The sequence below is a fragment of the Chiroxiphia lanceolata genome, chromosome 15, assembly GCF_009829145.1.
Source record: "Chiroxiphia lanceolata isolate bChiLan1 chromosome 15, bChiLan1.pri, whole genome shotgun sequence".
NCBI classification, from domain to species: Eukaryota; Metazoa; Chordata; class Aves; order Passeriformes; family Pipridae; genus Chiroxiphia; species Chiroxiphia lanceolata.
In genome coordinates this window covers 5783694-5805322 of record NC_045651.1, presented here as the reverse complement: position 1 = coordinate 5805322, position 21629 = coordinate 5783694, and the positions used below count along the sequence as shown (strand labels likewise).

Genomic DNA, 21629 nt, shown 5'->3' with positions numbered 1-21629 from the left:
CATCCATTTCCCAGTTCAGCTTTACAGCAAATCCCACTGTTGGTTACTTTTTAAGCACACAGACAAAACAGTACTTTATGAAATGTATCAGAAGGACTAGATATTTACTGTGATTGTGCTCCCTCTCTCTGACTTACTGAAGGGAGGAAAAGAGAAAAACATGTCGTATTCCCTTTAGCCCTTTTCACATCCTTGAAATATAGAATTTTATATCATAAGCAATTGGCAATTCTGAGGCCATGAATGATGAATAACCATTGCATCATGTTGCATTTTCCATTTTTATTTTGAAATTGTGATTCTACACTGAGAATTGAATATAGAATGGATATATTGATAATTTAATAGGAGATGAAAATAGTATTTTTTCTCTTAAATCAGTGCAGGTAAGAATTGTTACTTAATGAATGACTTTTAGAACATGCATTGTGAGGGAATGGAACCTGAGCAGCTTCCTAAAGAAACAGAGAGCACAAGAGATGAAAAAGTTCTCGTGTTTGAGAAGAAAGATGGGGTTTAAAATATAAGGGATAGAAAGCTGACAGCTGAGGGTCCAGGTTTTCCTTCAAGGGGCCTTCATCACGTGGCTTCTTGGACACTCCTGTGGGAGAACGAGTGTGGCCTGAATATCATCTTCCTCCTTTCCTCCCGTGCTTTTCCCATAGCAGCAGGGTATGGGGAGATTTTTGAGAGGTGGGAGCGGTCTTTTGGGGTTATTCACAGCACCCAGCAATGAGGGACTTGGCTGGTGAGTCTTCAGAGGCTGCTCAAGAATCAGTGGAATGAAGTATTTTCCTCCAGAGGTCACTGGGAGTATCAGCACCTGGTTCCTCTTGCACTGAAGTTGTGATCAATATATATATCTCTTTTCACAGAAATTGCTTAAAACATTTTTAAACTCCTTTCATCCCTCTTTGTTCATATTCAGAGCAATTTTCACAGTGTCAGGGTGGCTATATCAAAAAAAAAAGAAGAGAGAGAGAATGTGGAGACATTGTTTCTGTGCTGAGCTGCACCAGCCTCGCCCCATCCTTGCAACCCCTCAGTGATTCATTTCATCCTTCCCAGAAGCACAGTAATGCTCCCCAGCTTATCCTGATGAAGTCAGAATAGCAATGTTTGGGGACCTTGGTGACAAGTGACGGGTAGAAATGTAAGGATTTCTACTTCTTCATTATTGTTTTAAGGCTGGCACAGGTTTGCAGCAATGTGAAAGTTCATTCCTAATAGGCAAGTGCTCACATCCCAAGCCTCAGGCTACAGTCAGACATAATTAACACTCTTTGACAGTCTCAGAAGGGAGTACAAAGACCATCTGAGCTGGGAAGGTTGAGAAACCCAGCTCCTATTGCAGCTGAGACCTTCAAGGCTTTGCTTTTGAGGGACTTTGCTGAGGGAAGTGTGGAGAAGTCAGTACTGCTGCTGTCTGAGCTTTACCTCTTCTGCTGGTAATCTGGGTATTGGGAACTGTGACTGTGGAATCCTTCAGCAGCCTAAGAAACACCCTCCCCCTAATGTTAAGTGAATTATTAAAAGAATAAAAATGTGGCATATAAGTATCAAATGCATGAGAGCCTTCACAGTTCTTATTTAAATTAGTTTTGATTCTCATAAAAGAAAAAAAAAAAGGCGGAAAAAAATTGAAACAGCACTGTGTTACAGCATGAAATTTTTCTGGCATTGGTGAGCAGCCTGTGTTGCACCTCTCCCAGTCCTCATTGTTTTTTCCAGATTCGTTACAGTAATATTGCTTTCTCCAGTCACTGTATTGTTGTGATAAATTCATGCGCATTTTCGTCAGCCCCGAGTTTTGGCTTCAAGGAATCGATTCACGCTGGTGTTTTTCACAAATAAGCCATTCTAAGAACTTCAGAGAGAGAAAATAATTTTAGCTTTCAAAATGAATTGGCCGCTGAGATCAGGAGCTGGAAATGTCAGGTGTGGCACCTGCAGTTACCCTGGGCTTTCAGGGGCAGGGGCAGGCATGGAAGTGCAAAAGAACCTGACTTCCAAAGGTGCTGCAATTCCTGAGGGTTGTTAGCATTTCTGATAATTGCTCTTGTTTTGTTTCTGGTGACTATCTTAGGGCTGAATATTTAGCTCCTGAAAATATTTTATATTCCATTCAATTACTGAAAATAGTATATAACTTAGTTGTTTGTTTGAGTTCCTCTCAATGTTAATGAATTTTGTGAGACGCAAATTTTCAAAATGCTCAGAAAAATGAAACGGTCTCTGGTAGCTGCTTATCTTCTGAAACACTTGCAAAAATCAGATGGACTGTCCAGTTTCCTAAAGATTTAATGGAATACAATCATTAATGATTTGTTAATTTTTCTTTTAAGTGTTTGGTTATGTGTCAGGCTTTGAGAACTAAATGGAAACAGAAATATAAGGGAGTGCTGTGAGGTGACAACTGTTGCTCTACTGTGCTACACACACAGCATGTGTTGAGTTTACTCTGTGAATTTCCTGACAGGTTACATATTTCAGTTATTTTCCTTTCCTTAGTTCATTGGTCTGAGAAGCAGAGGTAAAACATCCAGCTTTACATGGTGGGAACAAGAATCGTAAGTTCTGAAGTACTGCACTAACTTTTGAGTTGCCTCTTGCTGTCACATATGCATCATTCCAGAGGCATCCTTCAGGTTTTTGCTATGAACTCTCCTCAACTCATTCCTAGTGAAAGAGACTGGAAGTACACTTGTGAATATTAATAAAATGAAGTATAGTATTAAGAGCTAATCCAGTTAAATCTCCATTAGATTCTATAATTCTACCTATTTATCATTCACCCAAAAGCAGATTTTACAGGCATAGCTTTTGAAATGCCTCAGGTTGGTTTTACACTCTTCTTTAGCCTCAGAATAAAGAAGGCAAAGTGCTGGTAATGTAGACTGAAATGAAACGTGTTTGTTTCTCTCAGCTTTTTTTCTGTCCTGCGTGGCTCCCAAACTGCTGTGTGCTTGGCACTAAATCCACATGAGAAAGTAGAGTTATATTGTGAAATGGCAGCAGTTACTGCAGCGTGGTTTCAGGACAAACTCACAGCTGTCAGCTTTTGGATCAGTCAAGTGTGGAGTTAGTGCAGGGAAAATGTTTAGCCTCAAGAGGGAGAAAGCCAGCTGCCATGTCCATTAGCACCCTTTGTTGACCATCCAAGAACACCGGCAGCATCCAAGGCAGCTTTGTCCCAGCTCTCTTTGCTGGAGCAAATTATTGGAAGATGCCCAGTAAATGGGCAGAGAATGGCATTGGGGAAAAATAAGGCAGAGGTAGAAATGCATTTAGATTTTGAGGTATAGGTTGTTTGTTTCTTTGGGCATCCTCAAGTGAGGCATAATTTGCACTTGTCCTTTCGCAGAGAAAAGGGATTATTGAAGCACCACAGAAGAAAAGAGGGTTACCCCCTTTGCCTTGCATGGTGAATGCAGAAAGAACAGGCCCCTCAAAAGGATAATCAACAAAATGTGCTAATATTTGAGCCAGCACTTTCAAAATCCTCAATTAATTTTGGGGCTGAGGATATTGGGTGCTCAATCTGAGCACTCCAGCTGCACTTGAATTATCTGAGAGCTTAGATGCTTGGGATCTCCTAAAATGAGATCCCAGCTGTTTCTGGTTGATAAGTCTAAAATTAGCAATCACTTTTGACAATTTTATTTTAAATTAAAAATTAAGTGCTTCCATTCATTATTTGTATTACATCATAGCACTTGGGAGCCCAGTCACAAATTAGGACATTACATTATTCAGTAATAAAGAACAAAAGATTGCCCATGTCCCTGAGATCTGACAGGTTAACTGCAAAACTGTGTATGGGAAACAGAGTGAAGGATACAAGGATATATGAGATATGGTCCATCAGGATTGTCTCAGCATAACCAGCAGCATAAGCTGTGGCAACTTCTTGCTTTATTTGTAAAAGGTTTATGGTTGGTTGGTTGGTTTTATTTTTTAAACAGGTAAAAGTTTAAGGAAAGATTAAAAAGAAACACAACAGTAGCTCTTTTACCTATCAAGCTATTCACCTCTCATCCCCTGCATACAGTGCTGCAGTTGGGATGGACATTTATCCTTATCCCTGCAATGGGATGTGGTTGTGTTAGTTTCAATACAATAACAGTTGTTCTTTTTCTAAAATTTTAACAGTTTCCTCTTTTTTTTTTTTTTTTTTTTTGGTGATTCTTCCTGGGACTATAATCAACAGATGAAGCATTATTTCTGTCTAGATTACAGTTGTTGAGTTGGATAGTAACATATCATAAGGCAAGACAGAGAAATTGCTACTGATGTCCAGATAAATATCACCCAATGAGAAATCTCGACTTTAAAAGTTAAGAGAAGTCAAGTACTAAGTAGAAAAACATACAGTTGACACTGTGATCAAAACTCGTATAATGAAGCAGTGCATTTGTATTCTACATTACTTTGCTTTTATGAGCTCTAGAGAGTGTTTGTGTGTGTGTACATACAGTTGTGTGTTTCCTGTGTTGTGTGGATGGATGAAAACAAAACATACAGGGAAATATCTGAGTGCTTTGTTCTCCTTTTGTGTGTGCACTGCTATTATCCCCTAGCTAATTCTTATTACAAGATTGAAGCATTGTATTTCAATCTGTGAAAAAAGAAAAACCATTGTTTAAAAAACAATGTAGAGGCAGGAATTTGAATCGTGACAGAACGTTGTACACACAAAGAACAAAATCCTTAACAGGTAGTTTGAGTGTGGTTATGTCAAGTCTCCCCAGCACAGATGGTGCATCCACACTGCTATAAGCACACACTAGATGAAGAGTATTTATATGTGTACTTATGGCAAAAGAAGAAATCACATTGACAATTCAGACAAAGAATTTTTGAAGAGCTGTTTACAGTTTGCTGGCACAAAGGAATAGTACAAAACCTACTCTGGTATAGTAAATGTGAACACTCACCATTTCTTCAGCATTTTTACTTTTTAATTAATTTTTATTGATGAGACTGAACCAGAATTCTGAATTTGATCATCATGTTTGGATGAGAGTAGGAACCAGATGTGAATTTTAGCCTTCAGATATATCCCAGCTATCTGACTAGTCTGCTGCCTAGTTTTTATGGTTTTAATCACTTCCTAAAGTATGTTACATACTTTTGATCTGGGCCACCAACATTTTTCCATCTTGGCATTAAGCAATAAGGAATTATTCCTCTGTGGAGGTGCAGGTGCAATGAGGAATTATCCTGAGTGCTCATGGCTTTCTAAATCAAATGAGACAATCACAGAATGTTGTACAAATCCACTAACAGCTGAGAACACCCCTAAAAATATCCATGTGAACATCTTACAAGAAGTGTTCTCACATGGACCCCAAAAGAGAATTTTTTAAATCTGGAAGTTTCTTGTAAAGCTCCATTTAAAACATTATCTTTACTTCAGACTTTCTTGTCTTCTGCAGGACCCTCTAGCCCTGAAAACCTTTCTTCTCCACCTACACTCCATATTCAGCTTGCTCTTGATTACAGTTATTTTACCACTGTTAGAATTCTACTTCCAAAAATACATATGAAAGCTTTTATTTCTGTGCTATTCAGCAGAAAATAACCACAGCATGGAGGCCACAGAAAATTGTGGATCTTGTTTCCTGCCTGCTTGCATTAAACTGTAAAGAACTAAGGCCACCAAATCATTTCCAGCCACCTCTTTGTGCATCTCCTCTGGAGACTTGACATGGAGCTTTCTGTCTCTAACCAGCCCTTCCACTTGACTTACAAAAGCTGGTCATCTCCACGCACCAAAACAACATTTTCTCTAATTACTTAAGCAACTCCAAACTGAATGTCTTTCACAATCACCTCCAGTGAAGGCCTGGTCCTGTTATGAGGAAGTAAAAAAAAAGGAAAAATGCAGTTCTGGCTTCAAATCCCTTGCTTTCATAAGCAGGATGGCACAATAATTTAAAAATATTTCTTTTCTGGATTATCAAGCCTTTGCTTGTAGTGGAGGATGGTGAACTTTGAACCAGTCTTAAAAAAGCATTTTCAGGAACATTCATAAAAACTGTCTGGTTTGGTCAATTCCCTGAATTTCCAGAGATACTAATCCTGATCATTCTTCATTCTTGGAGAAGGGGACAATGACTAAATACAGTAAACTGCCAAAAGGCCAGGTTTATTTATTTGAACATTTTTCTTTTCCCTTCAGGAATTAATATTTCTGGATTAGCTGGTTGAGCAAGAAAGGGCAATGTTAGAGGAGACATTCCATATCCTTGATTTCCAGGGAGTGGTTGTTAATAGCTCAAAATAAAGCAAGTGTTAATATCAGGACAATGTGTCAATAATTATATATTACTTTAGTGATCTTGATTTTTCATTAGGTGATTTGGGTACACTTTAATAGAATTAAACTTATATATTGTGAAGGTGCTGTTAATACAACAAATGTAAAGAGAATAAAACTGCATGAAAATGTTGCCATACTTGTAATGATTAATGTTTTTATAAAGTACAGACATAGTCAGTGGTTATACAGGAGGGTTTTTTGACTATTCAACCAGCCCCGACAGCAAACCCATCTCTTTTAAAATTTTCAAGGTATTGACATTTTGCAGCAGGAAAATGAAAGGGGTATTTTCCTCTACAGAGTTTAATTTTCAGCAGTTTCATTCTAACAGTGAAAGTTTTCCCTCAACAATGATCTTGAGCATCATTGTAGCCCCATTTTGAGTGCAGGCTTGATCGGTGAAATAAAGAAATGTTGTGTAATATCATTTGTATTTTTCTACTTGAATAATTTTCAAATGGTCTCTGTTACCCACCTTTGCAACATGTCAAAGAGCTCCCCAGCTGATGAGCAGCTTTTACAGGCAGTTCATTTACTCACCAGCCCCACTCCAGCCCAGCAACTCTTCCCCAGCCCTCTGAGGCCTTTCAGTGCACATTCACTGCTCTGGGTGGCACAAATTAACCCAAAGCAGAGGCTGTGATGGATGAGGCTTTCTCTGGACTCCACTTTCCTGGATGCTTTGTTCATCATTTTGATGGAGTTAGAGATGTGAATTTATGTCAGAAAGGTCGTGTAATCTGATTTCTAGAACTGTGCACAGAGATAGGTCTTTATCTAATTACTCCTGTGTAAGAGGAATGATTTTTTTTTTTTTATGAATAGTGTATTTTGGAAATCCACTCAGTCTGGGTTTAAAGATTTTAGGAAATGAGAATGTACAAATTCACTTGATCGTTCTTTCCAGTGATTAATTGATGTTAATGTAACATGTCATTGGATTAGAAAAGGAAAAAAATATTCTGACATGACTATAATAGGAAAATTCTCAGCTTCAGAAATGATAGATATTTCATTGTGTTTAATTTTCCTCTCATTTATGAGTTACTGGAAATTTTCTGATAAACTGAATTGGAATTGGATGGGTTCTAGTAGCTCAAGTATTTAAAGAATGATAAATTCTGTTAACTCTTCTGTTTACTACCTAAATAACATCAGAACAAGGAGGCTGTTGATTTCATATATATATATATAATTTTTGTTTGGGTTTTATTTTCATTTTTGTTCTCTGTAATGGGAGTAATAGAAATAAGTGATAGCTGTAGGGGTGTTTTTTTGCAATTTTTTACAGTCTTGTAGATGTATTTTCAATAGAAGGATGCACATAAACACCAACATAAGATGTATATTTAGGAAACAGCAGTTTCTGCAGAGGAAAGCCCTCTGAGATTTCAAAATCTAACTGAGGTGTTTCAAGTAATGTTTTGGTTTTGAACTAAGACTTTGCACAGGATAAATTTCTCTGTCAGAGATGTGGAACTCTGGTGAACTTCTATGAGTGTTTAATAGATAAAATTAAAAAATAAATCTTTATTGTGTCATTCACAATTTGAAGAAAAAAAACCCAAACCAACCCACTATGTCAGAAGAGTTTATTGCTCTAAATTTGATGATGTCTTCCTCACAAACTGTTATTTTTTTTCATTTGAATGAAAAAATATCATGTATTCCCCCAATTCAAAACTTGTGAGACCAAGCAATTTTGTGGATTTTCTTCATCTTTTTATCTTTTAATAATTTTCTTGCTGCTGTAGAGAAGATAGTAATATAATGGGCAAAACATTCTGGGGAAAGCATCTAAAATTTCAGATGGTGATAGAAAACCCCTGAGGAAAAAATATTTCCATCACAAAGTGTTCCCTTTTCAAGGAATCTTTGAAGTCTGTCATAGGACTCGACATTCAAAAATCTTCCTGCTTTGTTTCTTTTTTAAATTAATCATTTGAACATTTTTGGGGGGCTTCAAATGTTTACTGGGTGATTATTAAGACACTGAAGTACTGAAGCAGACTCATGAGGCTACATATTTACCCTCATAGCCTTTTTATATTTTATTTTGCCAAACCATCAATTGGAATTTTTAATTCCAACTATTCTCCAATGTTACAGCATTTTTACATAGTATATTATCAAAGTATCAAGTCCTTTGATAAGGGTAATTAAACATGCCAAGTTTGTTTCCACAGCCCTAAGTCTGCAGTTTCTTAGTCTTTCGTTCTGGTCCATGACTGACTTCAGCTCAGTCTATTTATTTACAGCAAAGCCAATGGTGGCATATTTATCATCAGAATGTATGATAAACAGTTATTTTGGAATAGGTAATAAACCAGGGGACACTAGAAAGTGTAATCACAGATAAAAAAAAGGGTCAGTTTTACATTGATTTTTGATGCGAGTTGTCCGGTTGGAACAGGAGTTTTATGTGTCCTTTATTTGGGATGGCAGAAGAAGAAGAAATAAAAAGGGCATCCCTGTTTATTAGAAAATAACATTTAAATAAGTTACACAAAAAGATATGTTTTTAAAAGCTTAAATGTAGTATAAACTTTGTGCTTTTTACTGTTGTTTAAATGTAGTTTAAATGTTTGTGTGGTTTTACAAACTCATACCTGCCACGTAGTAAGTGGTTTTTTTGAAAGGAATTATACTTTGAATTAAATCCCAAATGTTGTGCTCGTGGGATCATTTTCCCTGTCCTTATGGTTGGCATTGAGTAAGGTGGTTTTTTTCTTTTTCCAGCCAGGGAATGATAAGAAAGTCTCTTAACAGTCTGTAATTGTCTTGGTTTCACAACAGAAGATCTGTTTTGTGACACATACATGGGCTGATCCTTTTTGTTTTTTTTCCTCCCTGTGTGAGAGTGCTGAAATTTCCCACTGTTGTGCCCTTGATTTTGTCATTGGATCCATTCCTAGCAGAAATTTCAATTCACGGAGCATGGATTTGTGTAGAAGTTAACAAATTACAAGTGTTTTAATAAAGGCAGTAGTGATAGCTCAGGAATAAGGTTTAGACTTAATGTCTGTGCCAGGAAGTACATTAACTCTGGTAAAAAATAAAAGCATGTGAAATGGCATACTACTGACATGAGCTGATTATGATAATGCCTTAGTACAAATTTTTGAAAATCAGATACTATAAAAATATACCATTAACTTTATGTTAATAAAATATTTTGCTTGATGCCTTTTAAATTATTCATTTGAAGTAGTCTAAAAATATAAAAGAACTCTTATTATCATTCAATTTACATGATTACTCTAAGTTCACTTTTTTGGTTTAACATAAACAGAGTATAAAATCCACATCAAGATTTTAGATATTTAAAATGTATCATTTTTATGCAAAAATTGGAGCCTGTTATGATGTTAAGGTTGTCATTAGTATAAATATAACTCCAATTTCTGATTTGAAACTGTTTTACACATAGAAATTACTGCGTTTGCTGATTTGACTCATTATTTCTGCTTTGATTATTCATGTCTTCTTTTGAAAAACAAAGTTTTACAAAATAAAAACTAAAAAAATACTCTGTCAATTGACTTAATATTATTATGAGCTTTTCTAGTAAGTAGTGCAGGAATGGAGGTAGACATGGAAGGAGACATTTGGAGACATACAAGCTGAGCTTGTATGATCAGTGGCATCAATCCAAGTATGGGTGAGGCACAATAGGACCCCTCAAAGCAATTCAAGTGGAGCAGGGATGTTTTGAGATGGAAACACCATCAGCCAGAGCAGGGAGGCTGAGTGACCTCCCTGCATTATTTGCTGGTGGCTGAAATTTGGAGAAGGTGTTACCTGATCCTCTGCTGCCTCTGCCTGTGTGAGCTCACAGATTCATGCAGCTTTCTGACCTTTATCATCACTGTCATTTCCTACAACTGATGACAACTTCTAGAGTCTCAGATGATTTTTTTTGTTTTCCCTTCATCTGTTTCTATTTGACTGTAAAGTCCATTTCCTTTGACTGCAAAGACAATTTTAACAGCTGGGACTTGTCAGACTTTTGAGCCTGATTCAGTCACTCGGTCACTCAAATACCATGAACCCCCTCAAGGGTCCCCCACAGTGAGACCCCCCCCTCGACTCAGCAAGCAGTGGGGAAAGGGTGGTGGTTGCAAAAGTCAACTCTCAGCACTTAGTTTTGTGGGGCTGAAGGGCATTTCATTTGGGACTTCCTAGGGAGAGCCATGTGCACAGAGGATTGGGAGACCGGGGAGATAAACCTTGGCAACTGGAATGAGGCCACACACTGGCTAAGCCAGCTTTGCAGTCATTCACAAGGGATACGGCCTGAAATCAACCCAGCCCTGCATTGCCATCAGCCAGCATATGCAGGGGATTCTCACAGCTGCTGTGCTCAAGCCTTGTTTATTGTGGGAGGTCACAGAAAATAGATGGTTTCATTTCTTATTTCTAAGAGTCATCTCGGTTCTCTGTGCTACAGACTTAATCCCCACCAAAGCCACTCTGGCTGAGAAACACTAGACAGTGTTATTTCCCTCTGATTAGCACTTTTTCCCAAATGGTTGTTTAATCTCCATATCTGGGTTAATTTGAAATAGCAACTGAGAACACAGAGACTTCCAAGAAGGAAGGAAATGTATTGTACTGCTTGGCTAAAAATGGAGCTTCACAAAGTAAAGGCAGTTGGATGAGGGCTTTGCTATTAAAAAGCACTTTCTGTGGCTGATACCATTCACTACACTCATAGGAATTTACAGACAGAGAAAATGTGCTAATTTCCAGTGGGAGGGTCAGAAGCAAGTTTGTGTAATATGTGAGTCACTGAAACTGTTAAAACCTGTTGGGGATCTTTCTTTCTTTAAACTGGTAAGTCATCTTAAGATGCATCATAGCAGGTCATGTCAGATAAACAGGGATATGTTTTAGTGATGGGCTTGGCAATGCTGTATTAACATTTGGATTTGATGGTCTTAAAGGTCTTTTCCAACCTAAAGGATTCTGTTATTATTTCCCATGATACCACTTTGGATCCATCAATGATTTTTTTTTTTTTAAATTGCCATCATAAGAAAAATAGAAAACCTTCAGTGAAGGAATTTAAGACCTATTTCCACATTCTATTTTCATCTTCCATCTTGTCTTAGGTAAAAGTAAAAAATGCTAAATTTGACTCTCATTCATTTAGTGCACTCTCTTGTACAGTACATAACCCTACTAGCTGGAGAGAAAGCAGGATGTTATGCAACAAAGAGTGTTTTTACTTTGTGCATTAGTTTCTAGCTCCAGGGTTTTTTTAAAGTTTAATTTAGTTTCTTTTTTAGCTCTATTTTCTTAGCTCCTTTATTCTCCTTTTCTTTTGGTCTGCTCTCACAAGGCTCTCGCCAAGGTGTGAAACGTTCTGCATTGTTTTGCAGCCGCATTTGTCTCCCTGGGAGGAATGGGAGTTTGTTTCACTGGCAACTCTGAAATCACCACTGGGTCTGTCATGTGGTTAAGCTGCAGATGGTTTGCATGAGTTGCTTGTTTGAACTGCATGAAATGTCCCTCTGGACTCTGCTGTGATTCTGAGGAATATATGCACTATCAGTCACATGAAAACCAATTCATGTTTTACTTTTCTGTGACATTAATCCTCACTAGCCATAGGTTTAGTTGTACAGTTCAGCTGCTTCTTCAGGTGAGGGAAGGCAGATGCACCAGTGGGATGCAATACTAAGCTACAACGAACCTTTCACAGGCATCCAGCAGCCTGGTTTAACCTCAGGAGATACCACTGCAGATAGTCAGGGATGGATGGGAAAGAAAATCCTCACACACAGGTTGATCTCAAGTATCATATCAGAAAGGAAAATTGTTTCTCCCTCAATGGGCTGCCAATACAAAAAGGTTTCAAATAAATACAACAAGCAGTTTTCTCCTCTATAGTAATTTTTAAAAGATACATTCTCTTTTTCAGAGGTGGATAAATAAAACAGATGCTGTGGTGGTCAAGCTGCTTTTCTTCAGCAATGTAACATTTTCAAATGCAGCCATGCTTGATGTGAAAGCCACAGGCAATGCTGCAGCTTGTTGTTGATGGTTTGTCACTCATCGAGTTTCCCTGGCACAATTTATGTATATGCAAATACAACTTCTTGTCATGCCTCTAGATATTTTAAATGTCAAAAAACTCTGGTTACCCTGTACAAGAGCAGAGGCTTCCAATCCCTGCATGGCATCATGGCTCAGAGAGAGATTACAGAGCAGCTGAAACTGTAGTAATATTTCACGTCAAAAATACTGAATACATTGAGGAGGTTATTGTTTTTATGAATTTAGAGATCATGAAAGGTTTTCAGTTATCACATCAAGCATTTCATCTCTAATTATTGTTAACCTAAGACACCAGGACATTGTGGTTAGAGACAGCAGGGCAATGTTTTCAGAGAGTTTGTTTATTGTTAAATACTGAAAGGAGTGGCCACAGTTTCATTATGTGAGATATTGACCACTTTTGAATGCCTGGATAGAAAAACCAGAAGGGGAAACCACGAGTGCTGAACCCTTCTGAAAAATCTCCTGTTTACCCTTATCAAACTTTAGAAATCTGAAAATACACAATTTTGTTACTCAGATTCATTATTGAGCTGGCTCACAGATTTTTAAATTTAATATATTATATGCTATTTTGAAAATGCTGAATAATATTTTAGATTCCAGAGGCTGACACTCTAATTGAATATTTGGATCCTATTAAAATGTGTTGTTTAATTTGACATAAAATGCGTAGATGGTCTGAGCAGGAGGACAGAAAGCCAGACTGGTCAACCTCTAGGTAAATAAGATGGTAAAGGAATTACAAACATATCTGAGGTTAATAGGACTTTGATATGTCAACCTCAAATTGTAGATGAGATGCAGAAGTGCATTACTAATGAGCTGGTTTAATGAAGAAGCAATAGCTTTGGGGTCAAAACCTGGAAGCCAACCTTGTTGGAACTTTCCTACCTTGAAAAAAGTTACTTTTGTCTTGTGGCACAACACTCAAATTGTAATGCTGAGAGTCACATTTGCTCCTCAGATTCTCATGCAAGACCTAACCTGATGCATCAGTTGTCTGGATCAGAAGGCAGGCTGTGCTCAGCTGTCAGACCTCTGTGATGTTCTGGGGAGAGAACGCGAAACCACAGGCTCTAGCAAATCACAGGATATGAATGTTGCATCTTCCCCGTTTGCTCTTCTGGAAAGAGGAAGTTGCAAACTAAGGAGAAAAAAAGCCTCTGCGTTTTCTTGTGAAGTGAAAGTTCCTGAGTTGAGCTCTTTAGTTTGTGAGAGGGGTGCGGGGTGTGGAAGCCACTTTGAAGTGTTAAGCTTTGCCTTCCCGGGGAGTAGCTGTGTGTAAGGGCAGAGCTGTGATATTGCCTTGCCGAGTGGCGCGGCACCTGCTCCCGTGTGAGTGACCCTGGGACTGCAGCGCAGGCACTCAGCAGCAGTCTGACACCTCCAGTCTGAAACTGTTTGCCCGTGGCAGCTTTATTTTATCTGTGTGGAAATTGCTCAGCTCTGACATTTACAGTATGATTGTTGCTCTGCTCAGATCCTCCTCTGATCTATCGATCTGTGCTTTCTGCTCCGCTGGCAAAGTATTTCATCCTCGTGTATCAATCCTTGAAATTAGTGAAAGGCATCACCATAATTTTTTTACGTAAATTGGAGATTCTCAACGTGAAAGGCTGTGATTCCTGTAGGAAAAAAATGTGACCCAGCCCCCAATCCTGGCATCATTCATCCAAAAGCAGAAGCACCTCGTGTACAAGGTCTAAGTGCCGGCTCATGTTCTGAATTTGTTTTCCCCTCTCATTAGCAGGGTTGGAAAAATAGTCAGATTTGAGAAAGAGCTGTCTTGCATAGTGATGGTAAATGCAGCTTTTGATGCCATCCCACACTCTTTGGGTGTGAAATACCGGAGGCTGGGAAATTATCCCACACTACCTGTGTTCAGCTGGTAGGAGTCTCCTGTGCTGTGCTACCACTAAGCTCAGCATAGGCAGGTCTGAACTGAGGGTACTTCCCTCCTCTGCATCACTACAGGAATGTAGAAATGCAGATTGTAAGTCTAAAATATGTTTAATGTGATATTTATATATAATACTATATAATATAAAATATAACAATAAATCCCAGTAAATTAGTTTTTAATTGATAAAGGAATTGATACATGATTTCTGCAGAAATTTGTGCAGATGCAGGTCAAGGTGGCAGCAGCTAAATTTTTTTAATTTCAGCACTCAAAATACTTAGTGACATCTTGAAATTATTTTGGAAGCTATAGTCCATCTCTCAGATGAAACATGGCTATATTATTAAACATAATGACAGATGTATTTTTTCGTATTTGCCACGAATAGAACCAGAGAAGCACTCAACAGTGAGGGAACAACTTCTATGCTGACTCCCATATATTATCTTTTCCCTTCATTTGGAGAAGTGGAATTTCTCACTTGTAGGAGACCAGGCTGTTGGGACTTACAAAATCTGTGCTGATCATGATGATAACAGACTGTGCAATACATGGAAAAAATATTTTGCCAAAAGCTTCCCTAGCAAAAGGAGATTTGCTCCATTTATGAAGTTTCAGACCTAAGACACTGCTAATGTTCTCTTAAGAAAAGAGATCCTGCTTGAAAGATCACATGGATTTCTTCAAAAAACATGGAGGGTTAAGATGGTAGGAGAAAAAAGTGGTTTTACAGGAACTGTTTATTTATTAACCAAGGCACACATCCGTACTCATGTACTCTGGAAATGGATCAGATGTGCTGGCAGAAGATCAAGGATCACAGAGAAGCTTAATATGATTTGCCATTTTTATATAGGATTCTGTCTCATAACTATTAAGAAGAAGTCATTGATAGCTGCCATAAAGGAAGAGGACAGCCACTCCCCAGGAAACCCAAATTAACAGTAATATGCATAAAATACTGGAATTCATATTGGATGCCAATAAGAATAACAAAAAAAGCACGAGTCCATGAATAAGAGACTTACTGCCCTTTAAAAAAACCTCTTTTAGAGCAATTTGGAACTGAGTTGTGTGCTGACAAATGCTGCCTGAAAACAGTGAAAATTGTGAATGTTTTTGTGTTGCTGTTTAAACACGGCTGAATTTTAAGGATAGAACACATATATGAAGAGAAAAATGAAAAATGAAAAAAAAAACTTAGGAAACTAGTTCTAAAGAGAGGGAAAACTCATGAGAGTTAGATTGAAAATGATCACTAGCATTTACCATTTTTCCTAGGAACTTGAAGTTATTTTCAGCTGGTATTTTTACTAAAGACTCTGCACAATGCAAAACATTAGGAAATCTGCAATGTATTTTCCCTGTTTTTTCAGTCATAAGCAGGAAAGGATGCCTAACATTTCCTCATATGTAGATATAAGGAAAAATTGATGATTGGAAAAATTCTCAGGGAATTTCTGTCTTCCACCTTTATTTCCAGAGGATCAATCAAACTAAGGAAGAAGAGGGTCCAGTGGCACTATAATTGGTAATATAAAGATTTTTTTCAGTCTCAGTGACTTATTAATTGCACCAGTGACTGTCAAGGGTCAGGTGCACAGCAGTTCCTCTTTTTCTCAGACTAATATATCCACAATCAACAGCTGGTGTTTGTGGAAGGATTATACAGTTTACAGATCATGTGAGACATGAGTTTAGACATTCCTAACTTGGCTCAAGAGATGATATTTTATCTTAAAAAGTCAAGTTCAGGGGGAGCTTCCCCTGGTGTGCCTTGGTCTGTTGTCTGCCTTCAGTCATAGCAGGGACTTCTCCTCTGCTCCATGTCCATGTCAGGCTTTTCTACATAACTGGTCACCGATGAGAAGGATGAATTTTTCAGGAGTGATGGATATTATCCATCCCATTGGATAATCCAAGTTATCCTGACACCTTTATTTTCTTAGATACCTGTGCATTAGTTGTAATCCCTGTAATCCCAGCAGCCCACCCTGCTGTTTGGAAGGCATTTTCATCCCCTTGGAGTGAACGTGGTGTCTCTGTCCCGTGCTGCAGAAGCAAGGCCTTTATAAATAACAATAGAAGATGTATCTGAATAAATTCTTAGATAAAAACATCCAAAATTACACTTTTTGTTAACTACAATATACTTCCTCATCTCTTAACGTCCGACTGCGTGTGACATTGTCATTTTTTTCAGAGATGGTTCTCGTTCTTCCAGAAAGAACATGTATTCATTTTTAAAGTCATATTTACAAGTAACCTACATAAGACCTGCTGATATCTTGAATTTTCATAAGGCATTCTTTTATGAATTACAGATTCATGAAATATCTCATTAATTATAGGTTGGGTAATTGAATGTATCGTGGCTACTCCTGGTGTTTCCCCCAAGAAACTGCAGTAAACAAGCTTTTGTCTTCATTTGAAAGACATTCAGCTAAAAAAAAAAGATGGATGATAGAGGCCTGCCTACTTTTCAGACTTTTTTCCTTTTCTTTCTTTCTTTTTTAAACTGTGACTGAATTTCTTATGGTTTATTCTTCATCCACCTATAATACACTTTAATATTTTAATTTATTTAAGGCTACTAAAATTACTGACTTTCACAATATTCAGAATTTTTAGCTGTACAGAGTGAGCAAAACTCTCTGCCTGAATATATAACTGAATATATACTGCTAAGCCAGCAGCACTAAGAGAAGTGTAATAGCCAAAAATGACTTGTGCTGTTACAGTTCATAAAGTCTTGCTCATCTGATGAGGAAACCTTTACCATGAACTTAATACAAGTGCAATCTGAGCTGTTTAACATTCCTAGTCCCTTAAATGCCCTTTAAAGCAGCATCTGATTCTTCACCTGTCCTATAACCTGTACCAGACTTGAACAGCCACACTCACCTGTGTTCAGTTTCTGCTTAATATTTTCACTTGATATTTTTGAATGTGGCTTATATACATAGCAAATAAGCTGTTTATCATTTATGGTCCTTTTGACATTTTTTTTGTTCAGTTTGAAGCTCTTAAGTGTGTTGAACAGAGTCACTTCAATTACAGCTGCTGTTGCCATCTAGTTGTGTGCAAGTCAGTTTGAACAAAAAGTAGTTTAACTGATAACTGAACTTTTTTAAACAACTGTACAGATGCTGTGTGTATGTGGGCAAAAAAAAAAATCAAAGTCCTCATCCCAGTTCTTGGAGAACTCAATGTGTAAACCTTCATCTGATTCAGATGGCCAAGTTTTTCACACGAAAAGATTCATCAGAAACCTCATGAAATCTTTAAGTTCCTCTGTAAAAGGTCAAAATGAATTTTCCGACTGGAAATATTGCTGATCCAAATCAGTGCCTCAGCTATTTATCCCTAATAAAGGGACACTAAAAATTGCATGTTATTAAAATATTATGACTTGGCGGGGGGAGAGGGTGATTATCTTAATGAGGAAAAGCAGAAAAACTATCCCCTCCTTCCATGTTTATTTTCCAGACTCTCTTTTTTTTAGATAAAGTTTTCTGCTCAGTTAAAAAAAAGATCCCTTTCCTAAAAATTGTAGGAAAGAAAGAGAACGTCATAACACCAACTATTATTATATGGGTAGCTAGAGAGAGGGATCACATTTCTATGAGTCCTAGAATTTTTGTTAAACTACTGAGGTCTTTTCTATTTAGATGCATATAAAATAAACAACACAAATTTAATATACATATATAATTAATATATATATTAATATATATGTAATCGATTATCTGATACAAACTGTAGCCTTTATTCCAAATTTATTAGCATTATTCTTATTTATAATTATATTAATATTCTCCATTGTGACACGAACACAATAGGAGTCCTCATATTATTAAAAAAAAAAGATATCAAATCTGGAGAACAATTATTCACTGTAGTTGCCTGTAATCTTCCAGAATCTTTTTCCTTTTTGTGCAGATATTTTCTTATAAGTACATTAATAAAGAGCAAATCGAAACAAGATAAGAAGAAAAAATTGGAAGCCTTCTCAATACATTTTCTTCCTCACAGCAGGAATTACAAAATGATTTTGTTTCTTTTTTCCAGTTCTTTGCTGTTGCCCAGCCAACACCTGAGGGATCACAAACAAACCTGGGAGTAAGTAATTAAAATTCAAAGCTTCAGCATTCAGATACTTTTTATACTTTTTTTTGCTTCCAACTAGCAAAGAATTTTCCAGACAAGCTTTTAATTAACAGGTGAGTTTAATTGATATGTGAATTTTCTGCAAATGGGAAGGATATCAGTGAGTAGTAGGGGAGGACTCTTTCATACTCACAGTTTAAGACCATTCGTTTATTTTCACGTTGATGAATCTGTTTTCTTCAGTAAGTAAATAAAACAGAAAATACAAGTATTGAGAAGAGCTGAGGTGGAGTTAACTAGAATGATGCTGTATTTCATAGCACCTCCTCACAGGAAACTCTACCTCAGCTCTGCCTGACAGAGATTAGCCTCTGGTCTAGGATGAAAAACAAGTGATGGAAATTCATAGGCATCATAAGCAGTCTGTTGTGCTTAAATAAACTGCATTGATTTCATTAGGTTGAGACTAATTTCACCTAAGTTGACCTAAGAAATACAGGTGTCCATTTGATTTGTGTTCCAGCCAGTGGAGAGTCAGAAGTGTTGTTGAATCCTACTTAAAATGAGAAGAGTCACCTTCCGTAGGTGGCTAAAAATCTGGTGTCAAAATGCCCTAATTTAGACCACTACAATTAATTTTCTAGCATGAATCTTCCTTGCTACAGTTTAAGACTGTTGAGTTGTTTGTGTGTTTCTATTGGTTGGTGTTTGGCTTACCAGGCTTGTGGAATTGTAAGTGTGGTTTGGGTTTTTGGGGGCTTTTTATTTGATTGATTTCTGAAAGCAGACCCAAATGTTGTGCAATTTGGGTGCAATTGTTGTTGTGCAATTCTTTGTTGTGAAATCAGCTGTTTCAAGACACTTAAGCCACGCAGGGCACTGGAGGCATTTTATGAGTTAGAGAATCAACCAGCCAAAGAGTTTCTTGTGATTTAACGCAGCAGTAGGCCAGGACACCCATTTGTTCATGGAAAAGCTTCTTTCCTCATCCCCCATTACTGCTCCAGCTCCATGAGTCTGGTGGGAGAGTTGGGGAGGAAACAACAGTGCAGCATAGTTAACATGCTCTGACATGGAGTTCCTTATTTTCATCTTCCCAACGCTCTTTTTGACTATTTGTTGCTATATTTATTTGACTCAGTATACTTATGTGTGTAAAAAAGGGATTTCCTTGAACAAGAGTGACTTAATTGGGTATTTAATATAAAATTGTCTTGCAATTGGGTTGTGCAAGCTCCCACATGTGCATTTATAAATTCTTTTAATCTCGTGAAGACAGCGTAGCTTTTCTCTGAGAGTATTTAGTCTGTCTTTGTGAAATACAATCTTTCAAGGAAGAAAACCATAGAGATTAGTATTAAAAAATGTATTTTTCAGTGAGGCACATTTCTTGTAATAAACATTAAAATTACTCCAGCCTTTCAAATAACTTTTAGAATTTCCCATTATACAGTTCCTTTCAGGTAAAACTAAGGATATGGTTAAATAGTACGTGATACTGGATCTGTAAGGAAAGACCCAGCAGTTTTCTGCTGCAGAAAATATCAGGTATACATTTTAGGAAAAATGTCAAGCTGTCTTTCCGAAGTTATGGTTGTCCTTTAGAAACTTCATCCCTCCTTCCTCACAGGCAGTGGAAAGGAATAGTCTTTCCTGAGGGCCTTCTGGTGGGTTGGAAACAGGAGACAACTTTTGTCTGCGTGTTAATCAGCAGAGGGACAGTGTCATATGCAGCACTTGGCCTCTCCTGGGATCATAATATTCTGGCTGTAGGGTGGCCTTTGGCTTGGTTGCAGTCAGCATGTTGTAACTTTGCTGGTTATATTTGACAGTGAAGTGGGGAGGTTGTTTTATTTTTGGGGGGGGGGGGGGTTGTTTGGTTTTGTTTAGCATGCAGTTGAATCTGTGGATTACTTGGAGCAAGCAAAGGGGAGATTTTTGTTATTTTCCATGTCAGACCTCTGTAATTCAGGCTTAGGATGTTGCCTTTTTATCTTGATGGTTTATTTTGTTTGGTATCAATTACTTTTTTTTTTTTTTCCTGTTCAACATATTAAAAAAAACTAAAAAAGGCAAAGTGGTAGGAAAGGGCTGTGCAATGTAATCTGCTGATGCTACTTAACTCCATCTCTCAGCACATGAAAACCTGCCTGCTTCATGAAAAGCACAGCTCATTTAATTAGCCCCTCATTTCCACAAATCTCATAGTCCAAATGTATCCTCCTGTCAAATGGACTTGCCTTTATAAGCTGCAATCCATCACAGCCATGACAGAGGAAGGGAAATTCTAGCTAGAGAAGCATTTTGCTCTCCAGTTCCTAGTGCCCACCAAACCAGCTTCCATATTTTTCATTCGCTCTGTGTTTTTATTTCTTTAGAATTGAACATGAGCAATGATGGCTACAACACAGCTATACATGTATAATTAGGGTTGTATTTGAGTACATAAACTTAAATTTTGAGGCTCAGACAAGAACTTGAGAATTCAACCACCCATCTAATTACCAAATGCTCGTCCCCGTGCACTGACCAGCCAGGGAACGTGTCTCTCTTTCCTTCTAAAACAGATGGAGCTTTCAGTGTGCTGTAAGGTCACCAAATTCAAGCTGTTACAAACCAAAAACCAATTCCAAAGTTTTTCAGCTCTCACAGAGATGGCTTTGCCAAGCAACCCACTCTGCTGTAATGTGGAGGAAGGGGTGTAGCAGACACAGTGGTGGCAGAATGTCACCGGGCGTCCGGGAGGCTGATCTAAGTCACTGCTTGGGACCAATCCAAGGATCGGAGAGCAAAGGCTTAAAGCCACCTTTAACTTCCCAGGAGTTGGATTTGGCATCATAACACTAACCCAAAGAGCTGGCTCAAAGCTTTATGAAATTGTAGAATATGTGAGAGCAAGCTGTGAAGATTTAATCCAGATAATATCACAGTGGTATAACGATGGGCTGGGGTAGCAACTGGGAGATTTGGCAGGGGCTGTGCTGTAAGATGGCCAGCATTTCCTTCTCCAGGGTTATTATTTCTTTGTTAAAATAAAAGATAGGTTGTTAAAACAAATATTTTCCAAGTATTTCACCGTATACTGAACAGTGAGCACCGCTGTACACTGAGAAACAAATTAATGAATCAAACATTGCAGCACTATCCACAGGGGCTCGTTTAAAAGCAAATGCATGACAGAGCTGGAAACCAGCTTAAATGCAAATGAGCCAATGTGATGAAATC

At 37.7% G+C, this 21629-nt stretch overlaps 1 long non-coding RNA gene across 1 annotated transcript in view; it reads left to right on the top strand.

Annotated features, from left to right (window-relative positions):
* LOC116794148 overlaps nt 1–18437 on the top strand; it is a 221055-nt gene extending 202618 nt beyond the window's left edge. Inside the window, exon 3 of the long non-coding RNA XR_004359710.1 lies at nt 18366–18437. This is a non-coding gene — a long non-coding RNA (uncharacterized LOC116794148). The remainder of the gene's footprint in view (nt 1–18365) is intronic.
* Nucleotides 18438–21629: the final 3192 nt, after the last annotated feature.